We start from the raw sequence: 10,540 nt of genomic DNA on the forward strand, positions 1-10,540 counted from the left end.
AGTGAATAGTCATCACATAGCCAGTAGATAGTCTGTGAATAGTCATCACATAGCCAGTAGATAGTCAGTGAATAGTCATCACATAGCCAGTAGATAGTCTGTGAATAGTCATCACATAGCCAGTAGATAGTCTGTGAATAGTCATCACATAGCCAGTAGATAGTCAGTGAATAGTCATCACATAGCCAGTAGATAGTCTGTGAATAGTCATCACATAGCCAGTAGATAGTCTGTGAATAGTCATCACATAGCCAGTAGATAGTCTGTGAATAGTCATCACATAGCCAGTAGATAGTCAGTGAATAGTCATCACATAGCCAGTAGATAGTCATCACATAGCCAGTAGATAGTCTGTGAATAGTCATCACATAGCCAGTAGATAGTCAGTGAATAGTCATCACATAGCCAGTAGATAGTCTGTGAATAGTCATCACATAGCCAGTAGATAGTCTGTGAATAGTCATCACATAGCCAGTAGATAGTCAGTGAATAGTCATCACATAGCCAGTAGATAGTCTGTGAATAGTCATCACATAGCCAGTAGATAGTCTGTGAATAGTCATCACATAGCCAGTAGATAGTCAGTGAATAGTCATCACATAGCCAGTAGATAGTCTGTGAATAGTCATCACATAGCCAGTAGATAGTCTGTGAATAGTCATCACATAGCCAGTAGATAGTCAGTGAATAGTCATCACATAGCCAGTAGATAGTCTGTGAATAGTCATCACATAGCCAGTAGATAGTCTGTGAATAGTCATCACATAGCCAGTAGATAGTAAGTGAATAGTCATCACATAGCCAGTAGATAGTCATCACATAGCCAGTAGATAGTCTGTGAATAGTCATCACATAGCCAGTAGATAGTATGTGAATAGTCATCACATAGCCAGTAGATAGTCAGTGAATAGTCATCACATAGCCAGTAGATAGTCTGTGAATAGTCATCACATAGCCAGTAGATAGTCTGTGAATAGTCATCACATAGCCAGTAGATAGTCTGTGAATAGTCATCACATAGCCAGTAGATAGTAAGTGAATAGTCATCACATAGCCAGTAGATAGTCTGTGAATAGTCATCACATAGCCAGTAGATAGTCTGTGAATAGTCATCACATAGCCAGTAGATAGTCATCACATAGCCAGTAGATAGTCATCACATAGCCAGTAGATAGTCTGTGAATAGTCATCACATAGCCAGTAGATAGTCATCACATAGCCAGTAGATAGTCTGTGAATAGTCATCACATAGCCAGTAGATAGTCATCACATAGCCAGTAGATAGTCTGTGAATAGTCATCACATAGCCAGTAGATAGTCATCACATAGCCAGTAGATAGTCAGTGAATAGTCATCACATAGCCAGTAGATAGTCTGTGAATAGTCATCACATAGCCAGTAGATAGTCAGTGAATAGTCATCACATAGCCAGTAGATAGTCTGTGAATAGTCATCACATAGCCAGTAGATAGTCTGTGAATAGTCATCACATAGCCAGTAGATAGTCAGTGAATAGTCATCACATAGCCAGTAGATAGTCTGTGAATAGTCATCACATAGCCAGTAGATAGTCTGTGAATAGTCATCACATAGCCAGTAGATAGTCTGTGAATAGTCATCACATAGCCAGTAGATAGTCTGTGAATAGTCATCACATAGCCAGTAGATAGTCTGTGAATAGTCATCACTAGTCTGTGAATAGTCATCACATAGACAGTAGATAGTCTGTGAATAGTCATCACATAGCCAGTAGATAGTCTGTGAATAGTCATCACATAGCCAGTAGATAGTCTGTGAATAGTCATCACATAGCCAGTAGATAGTCTGTGAATAGTCATCACATAGCCAGTAGATAGTCTGTGAATAGTCATCACATAGCCAGTAGATAGTCAGTGAATAGTCATCACATAGCCAGTAGATAGTCTGTGAATAGTCATCACATAGCCAGTAGATAGTCAGTGAATAGTCATCACATAGCCAGTAGATAGTCAGTGAATAGTCATCACATAGCCAGTAGATAGTCAGTGAATAGTCATCACATAGCCAGTAGATAGTCATCACATAGCCAGTAGATAGTCAGTGAATAGTCATCACATAGCCAGTAGATAGTCTGTGAATAGTCATCACATAGCCAGTAGATAGTCTGTGAATAGTCATCACATAGCCAGTAGATAGTCAGTGAATAGTCATCACATAGCCAGTAGATAGTCTGTGAATAGTCATCACATAGCCAGTAGATAGTCAGTGAATAGTCATCACATAGCCAGTAGATAGTCAGTGAATAGTCATCACATAGCCAGTAGATAGTCTGTGAATAGTCATCACATAGCCAGTAGATAGTCTGTGAATAGTCATCACATAGCCAGTAGATAGTCTGTGAATAGTCATCACATAGCCAGTAGATAGTCTGTGAATAGTCATCACATAGCCAGTAGATAGTCTGTGAATAGTCATCACATAGCCAGTAGATAGTCAGTGAATAGTCATCACATAGCCAGTAGATAGTCTGTGAATAGTCATCACATAGCCAGTAGATAGTCTGTGAATAGTCATCACATAGCCAGTAGATAGTCTGTGAATAGTCATCACATAGCCAGTAGATAGTCTGTGAATAGTCATCACATAGCCAGTAGATAGTCTGTGAATAGTCATCACATAGCCAGTAGATAGTAAGTGAATAGTCATCACATAGCCAGTAGATAGTCTGTGAATAGTCATCACATAGCCAGTAGATAGTCTGTGAATAGTCATCACATAGCCAGTAGATAGTCAGTGAATAGTCATCACATAGCCAGTAGATAGTCATCACATAGCCAGTAGATAGTCAGTGAATAGTCATCACTTAGCCAGTAGATAGTCTGTGAATAGTCATCACATAGCCAGTAGATAGTCTGTGAATAGTCATCACATAGCCAGTAGATAGTCTGTGAATAGTCATCACATAGCCAGTAGATAGTCTGTGAATAGTCATCACATAGCCAGTAGATAGTCTGTGAATAGTCATCACTAGTCTGTGAATAGTCATCACATAGACAGTAGATAGTCTGTGAATAGTCATCACATAGCCAGTAGATAGTCTGTGAATAGTCATCACATAGCCAGTAGATAGTCTGTGAATAGTCATCACATAGCCAGTAGATAGTCTGTGAATAGTCATCACATAGCCAGTAGATAGTCTGTGAATAGTCATCACATAGCCAGTAGATAGTCAGTGAATAGTCATCACATAGCCAGTAGATAGTCTGTGAATAGTCATCACATAGCCAGTAGATAGTCAGTGAATAGTCATCACATAGCCAGTAGATAGTCAGTGAATAGTCATCACATAGCCAGTAGATAGTCAGTGAATAGTCATCACATAGCCAGTAGATAGTCATCACATAGCCAGTAGATAGTCAGTGAATAGTCATCACATAGCCAGTAGATAGTCTGTGAATAGTCATCACATAGCCAGTAGATAGTCTGTGAATAGTCATCACATAGCCAGTAGATAGTCAGTGAATAGTCATCACATAGCCAGTAGATAGTCTGTGAATAGTCATCACATAGCCAGTAGATAGTCAGTGAATAGTCATCACATAGCCAGTAGATAGTCTGTGAATAGTCATCACATAGCCAGTAGATAGTCTGTGAATAGTCATCACATAGCCAGTAGATAGTCTGTGAATAGTCATCACATAGCCAGTAGATAGTCTGTGAATAGTCATCACATAGCCAGTAGATAGTCTGTGAATAGTCATCACATAGCCAGTAGATAGTCTGTGAATAGTCATCACATAGCCAGTAGATAGTCTGTGAATAGTCATCACATAGCCAGTAGATAGTCTGTGAATAGTCATCACATAGCCAGTAGATAGTCTGTGAATAGTCATCACATAGCCAGTAGATAGTCAGTGAATAGTCATCACATAGCCAGTAGATAGTCTGTGAATAGTCATCACATAGCCAGTAGATAGTCAGTGAATAGTCATCACATAGCCAGTAGATAGTCAGTGAATAGTCATCACATAGCCAGTAGATAGTCTGTGAATAGTCATCACATAGCCAGTAGATAGTCAGTGAATAGTCATCACATAGCCAGTAGATAGTCATCACATAGCCAGTAGATAGTCAGTGAATAGTCATCACATAGCCAGTAGATAGCCAGTAGATAGTCTGTGAATAGTCATCACTAGTCTGTGAATAGTCATCACATAGCCAGTAGATAGTCTGTGAATAGTCATCACATAGCCAGTAGATAGTCTGTGAATAGTCATCACATAGCCAGTAGATAGTCTGTGAATAGTCATCACATAGCCAGTAGATAGTCAGTGAATAGTCATCACATAGCCAGTAGATAGTCATCACATAGCCAGTAGATAGTCTGTGAATAGTCATCACATAGCCAGTAGATAGTCAGTGAATAGTCATCACATAGCCAGTAGATAGTCTGTGAATAGTCATCACATAGCCAGTAGATAGTCTGTGAATAGTCATCACATAGCCAGTAGATAGTCAGTGAATAGTCATCACATAGCCAGTAGATAGTCTGTGAATAGTCATCACATAGCCAGTAGATAGTCTGTGAATAGTCATCACATAGCCAGTAGATAGTCAGTGAATAGTCATCACATAGCCAGTAGATAGTCTGTGAATAGTCATCACATAGCCAGTAGATAGTCTGTGAATAGTCATCACATAGCCAGTAGATAGTCAGTGAATAGTCATCACATAGCCAGTAGATAGTCTGTGAATAGTCATCACATAGCCAGTAGATAGTCTGTGAATAGTCATCACATAGCCAGTAGATAGTAAGTGAATAGTCATCACATAGCCAGTAGATAGTCATCACATAGCCAGTAGATAGTCTGTGAATAGTCATCACATAGCCAGTAGATAGTATGTGAATAGTCATCACATAGCCAGTAGATAGTCAGTGAATAGTCATCACATAGCCAGTAGATAGTCTGTGAATAGTCATCACATAGCCAGTAGATAGTCTGTGAATAGTCATCACATAGCCAGTAGATAGTCTGTGAATAGTCATCACATAGCCAGTAGATAGTAAGTGAATAGTCATCACATAGCCAGTAGATAGTCTGTGAATAGTCATCACATAGCCAGTAGATAGTCTGTGAATAGTCATCACATAGCCAGTAGATAGTCATCACATAGCCAGTAGATAGTCATCACATAGCCAGTAGATAGTCTGTGAATAGTCATCACATAGCCAGTAGATAGTCATCACATAGCCAGTAGATAGTCTGTGAATAGTCATCACATAGCCAGTAGATAGTCATCACATAGCCAGTAGATAGTCTGTGAATAGTCATCACATAGCCAGTAGATAGTCATCACATAGCCAGTAGATAGTCAGTGAATAGTCATCACATAGCCAGTAGATAGTCTGTGAATAGTCATCACATAGCCAGTAGATAGTCAGTGAATAGTCATCACATAGCCAGTAGATAGTCTGTGAATAGTCATCACATAGCCAGTAGATAGTCTGTGAATAGTCATCACATAGCCAGTAGATAGTCAGTGAATAGTCATCACATAGCCAGTAGATAGTCTGTGAATAGTCATCACATAGCCAGTAGATAGTCTGTGAATAGTCATCACATAGCCAGTAGATAGTCTGTGAATAGTCATCACATAGCCAGTAGATAGTCTGTGAATAGTCATCACATAGCCAGTAGATAGTCTGTGAATAGTCATCACTAGTCTGTGAATAGTCATCACATAGACAGTAGATAGTCTGTGAATAGTCATCACATAGCCAGTAGATAGTCTGTGAATAGTCATCACATAGCCAGTAGATAGTCTGTGAATAGTCATCACATAGCCAGTAGATAGTCTGTGAATAGTCATCACATAGCCAGTAGATAGTCTGTGAATAGTCATCACATAGCCAGTAGATAGTCAGTGAATAGTCATCACATAGCCAGTAGATAGTCTGTGAATAGTCATCACATAGCCAGTAGATAGTCAGTGAATAGTCATCACATAGCCAGTAGATAGTCAGTGAATAGTCATCACATAGCCAGTAGATAGTCAGTGAATAGTCATCACATAGCCAGTAGATAGTCATCACATAGCCAGTAGATAGTCAGTGAATAGTCATCACATAGCCAGTAGATAGTCTGTGAATAGTCATCACATAGCCAGTAGATAGTCTGTGAATAGTCATCACATAGCCAGTAGATAGTCAGTGAATAGTCATCACATAGCCAGTAGATAGTCTGTGAATAGTCATCACATAGCCAGTAGATAGTCAGTGAATAGTCATCACATAGCCAGTAGATAGTCAGTGAATAGTCATCACATAGCCAGTAGATAGTCTGTGAATAGTCATCACATAGCCAGTAGATAGTCTGTGAATAGTCATCACATAGCCAGTAGATAGTCTGTGAATAGTCATCACATAGCCAGTAGATAGTCTGTGAATAGTCATCACATAGCCAGTAGATAGTCTGTGAATAGTCATCACATAGCCAGTAGATAGTCAGTGAATAGTCATCACATAGCCAGTAGATAGTCTGTGAATAGTCATCACATAGCCAGTAGATAGTCTGTGAATAGTCATCACATAGCCAGTAGATAGTCTGTGAATAGTCATCACATAGCCAGTAGATAGTCTGTGAATAGTCATCACATAGCCAGTAGATAGTCTGTGAATAGTCATCACATAGCCAGTAGATAGTAAGTGAATAGTCATCACATAGCCAGTAGATAGTCTGTGAATAGTCATCACATAGCCAGTAGATAGTCTGTGAATAGTCATCACATAGCCAGTAGATAGTCAGTGAATAGTCATCACATAGCCAGTAGATAGTCATCACATAGCCAGTAGATAGTCAGTGAATAGTCATCACTTAGCCAGTAGATAGTCTGTGAATAGTCATCACATAGCCAGTAGATAGTCTGTGAATAGTCATCACATAGCCAGTAGATAGTCTGTGAATAGTCATCACATAGCCAGTAGATAGTCTGTGAATAGTCATCACATAGCCAGTAGATAGTCTGTGAATAGTCATCACTAGTCTGTGAATAGTCATCACATAGACAGTAGATAGTCTGTGAATAGTCATCACATAGCCAGTAGATAGTCTGTGAATAGTCATCACATAGCCAGTAGATAGTCTGTGAATAGTCATCACATAGCCAGTAGATAGTCTGTGAATAGTCATCACATAGCCAGTAGATAGTCTGTGAATAGTCATCACATAGCCAGTAGATAGTCAGTGAATAGTCATCACATAGCCAGTAGATAGTCTGTGAATAGTCATCACATAGCCAGTAGATAGTCAGTGAATAGTCATCACATAGCCAGTAGATAGTCAGTGAATAGTCATCACATAGCCAGTAGATAGTCAGTGAATAGTCATCACATAGCCAGTAGATAGTCATCACATAGCCAGTAGATAGTCAGTGAATAGTCATCACATAGCCAGTAGATAGTCTGTGAATAGTCATCACATAGCCAGTAGATAGTCTGTGAATAGTCATCACATAGCCAGTAGATAGTCAGTGAATAGTCATCACATAGCCAGTAGATAGTCTGTGAATAGTCATCACATAGCCAGTAGATAGTCAGTGAATAGTCATCACATAGCCAGTAGATAGTCTGTGAATAGTCATCACATAGCCAGTAGATAGTCTGTGAATAGTCATCACATAGCCAGTAGATAGTCTGTGAATAGTCATCACATAGCCAGTAGATAGTCTGTGAATAGTCATCACATAGCCAGTAGATAGTCTGTGAATAGTCATCACATAGCCAGTAGATAGTCTGTGAATAGTCATCACATAGCCAGTAGATAGTCTGTGAATAGTCATCACATAGCCAGTAGATAGTCTGTGAATAGTCATCACATAGCCAGTAGATAGTCTGTGAATAGTCATCACATAGCCAGTAGATAGTCAGTGAATAGTCATCACATAGCCAGTAGATAGTCTGTGAATAGTCATCACATAGCCAGTAGATAGTCAGTGAATAGTCATCACATAGCCAGTAGATAGTCAGTGAATAGTCATCACATAGCCAGTAGATAGTCTGTGAATAGTCATCACATAGCCAGTAGATAGTCAGTGAATAGTCATCACATAGCCAGTAGATAGTCATCACATAGCCAGTAGATAGTCAGTGAATAGTCATCACATAGCCAGTAGATAGCCAGTAGATAGTCTGTGAATAGTCATCACTAGTCTGTGAATAGTCATCACATAGCCAGTAGATAGTCTGTGAATAGTCATCACATAGCCAGTAGATAGTCTGTGAATAGTCATCACATAGCCAGTAGATAGTCAGTGAATAGTCATCACATAGCCAGTAGATAGTCTGTGAATAGTCATCACATAGCCAGTAGATAGTCTGTGAATAGTCATCACATAGCCAGTAGATAGTCTGTGAATAGTCATCACATAGCCAGTAGATAGTCTGTGAATAGTCATCACATAGCCAGTAGATAGTCTGTGAATAGTCATCACATAGCCAGTAGATAGTCTGTGAATAGTCATCACATAGCCAGTAGATAGTCAGTGAATAGTCATCACATAGCCAGTAGATAGTCTGTGAATAGTCATCACATAGCCAGTAGATAGTCAGTGAATAGTCATCACATAGCCAGTAGATAGTCAGTGAATAGTCATCACATAGCCAGTAGATAGTCTGTGAATAGTCATCACATAGCCAGTAGATAGTAAGTGAATAGTCATCACATAGCCAGTAGATAGTCTGTGAATAGTCATCACATAGCCAGTAGATAGTATGTGAATAGTCATCACATAGCCAGTAGATAGTCAGTGAATAGTCATCACATAGCCAGTAGATAGTCAGTGAATAGTCATCACATAGCCAGTAGATAGTCAGTGAATAGTCATCACATAGCCAGTAGATAGTCTGTGAATAGTCATCACATAGCCAGTAGATAGTCAGTGAATAGTCATCACATAGCCAGTAGATAGTCATCACATAGCCAGTAGATAGTCAGTGAATAGTCATCACATAGCCAGTAGATAGTCTGTGAATAGTCATCACATAGCCAGTAGATAGTCTGTGAATAGTCATCACATAGCCAGTAGATAGTCAGTGAATAGTCATCACATAGCCAGTAGATAGTCTGTGAATAGTCATCACATAGCCAGTAGATAGTCTGTGAATAGTCATCACATAGCCAGTAGATAGTCTGTGAATAGTCATCACATAGCCAGTAGATAGTCAGTGAATAGTCATCACATAGCCTGTAGATAGTCATCACATAGCCAGTAGATAGTCTGTGAATAGTCATCACATAGCCAGTAGATAGTCTGTGAATAGTCATCACATAGCCAGTAGATAGTCTGTGAATAGTCATCACATAGCCAGTAGATAGTCAGTGAATAGTCATCACATAGCCAGTAGATAGTCTGTGAATAGTCATCACATAGCCAGTAGATAGTCTGTGAATAGTCATCACATAGCCAGTAGATAGTCTGTGAATAGTCATCACATAGCCAGTAGATAGTCTGTGAATAGTCATCACATAGCCAGTAGATAGTCTGTGAATAGTCATCACATAGCCAGTAGATAGTCTGTGAATAGTCATCACATAGCCAGTAGATAGTCTGTGAATAGTCATCACATAGCCAGTAGATAGTCAGTGAATAGTCATCACATAGCCAGTAGATAGTCTGTGAATAGTCATCACATAGCCAGTAGATAGTCTGTGAATAGTCATCACATAGCCAGTAGATAGTCAGTGAATAGTCATCACATAGCCAGTAGATAGTCTGTGAATAGTCATCACATAGCCAGTAGATAGTCTGTGAATAGTCATCACATAGCCAGTAGATAGTCTGTGAATAGTCATCACATAGCCAGTAGATAGTCTGTGAATAGTCATCACATAGCCAGTAGATAGTCTGTGAATAGTCATCACATAGCCAGTAGATAGTCTGTGAATAGTCATCACATAGCCAGTAGATAGTCTGTGAATAGTCATCACATAGCCAGTAGATAGTCAGTGAATAGTCATCACATAGCCAGTAGATAGTCAGTGAATAGTCATCACATAGCCAGTAGATAGTCAGTGAATTTCAATCTGCTACTGAAAAATAGACTTCTCTATTTTCTTCAGAACTACATGTCAGATATGCCAATCAACTAATAATAAATGACTGTACGAAATGCAGAATGTACCCCATTCATCGCTCTTGAAAACCAACTTACTAACTTCCTGATATGAAGTTCCTGTCCGTGTCACTCAGTCAGAGTGTCTTGACGGGAGAAGAAAAGCCTCTTCCATGATATGTTATATAACTGGTGGTCCCTCCCCTCCTTTGTTGCATCACTTCCTGAATTGAGGAGAGTTGGAAACTCATCACCCCCTGGGTGATGGGTGACAAGTAATCTGTGTGATGAGGATCCTTCCGTCAACAAATGGCATGGGAATGAAATGACTCATCTGATCTAGCGTTAAATTGTATTAGTGGAGGGACCAGTGAAGGAACCATGGGCCAGGGAAGTAGCCGGTCATTTATACCCCAGCTCGGAGTATCTCTCCCTGGCCTGAGAGAGGCT

At 39.6% G+C, this 10,540-nt stretch overlaps 1 protein-coding gene across 6 annotated transcripts in view; it reads right to left on the bottom strand.

Moving 5' to 3' along the window:
* Positions 1-10,540, bottom strand: part of LOC118936564 (cyclin-dependent kinase-like 5) — a 70,453-nt gene that overhangs the window by 54,098 nt on the left and 5,815 nt on the right. The gene's annotated exons all lie outside the window — the stretch shown is intronic.

The sequence above is a fragment of the Oncorhynchus mykiss genome, chromosome 18 (genome assembly GCF_057628025.1).
Source record: "Oncorhynchus mykiss isolate SJ-2025 chromosome 18, ASM5762802v1, whole genome shotgun sequence".
Lineage (NCBI taxonomy): Eukaryota > Metazoa > Chordata > Actinopteri > Salmoniformes > Salmonidae > Oncorhynchus > Oncorhynchus mykiss.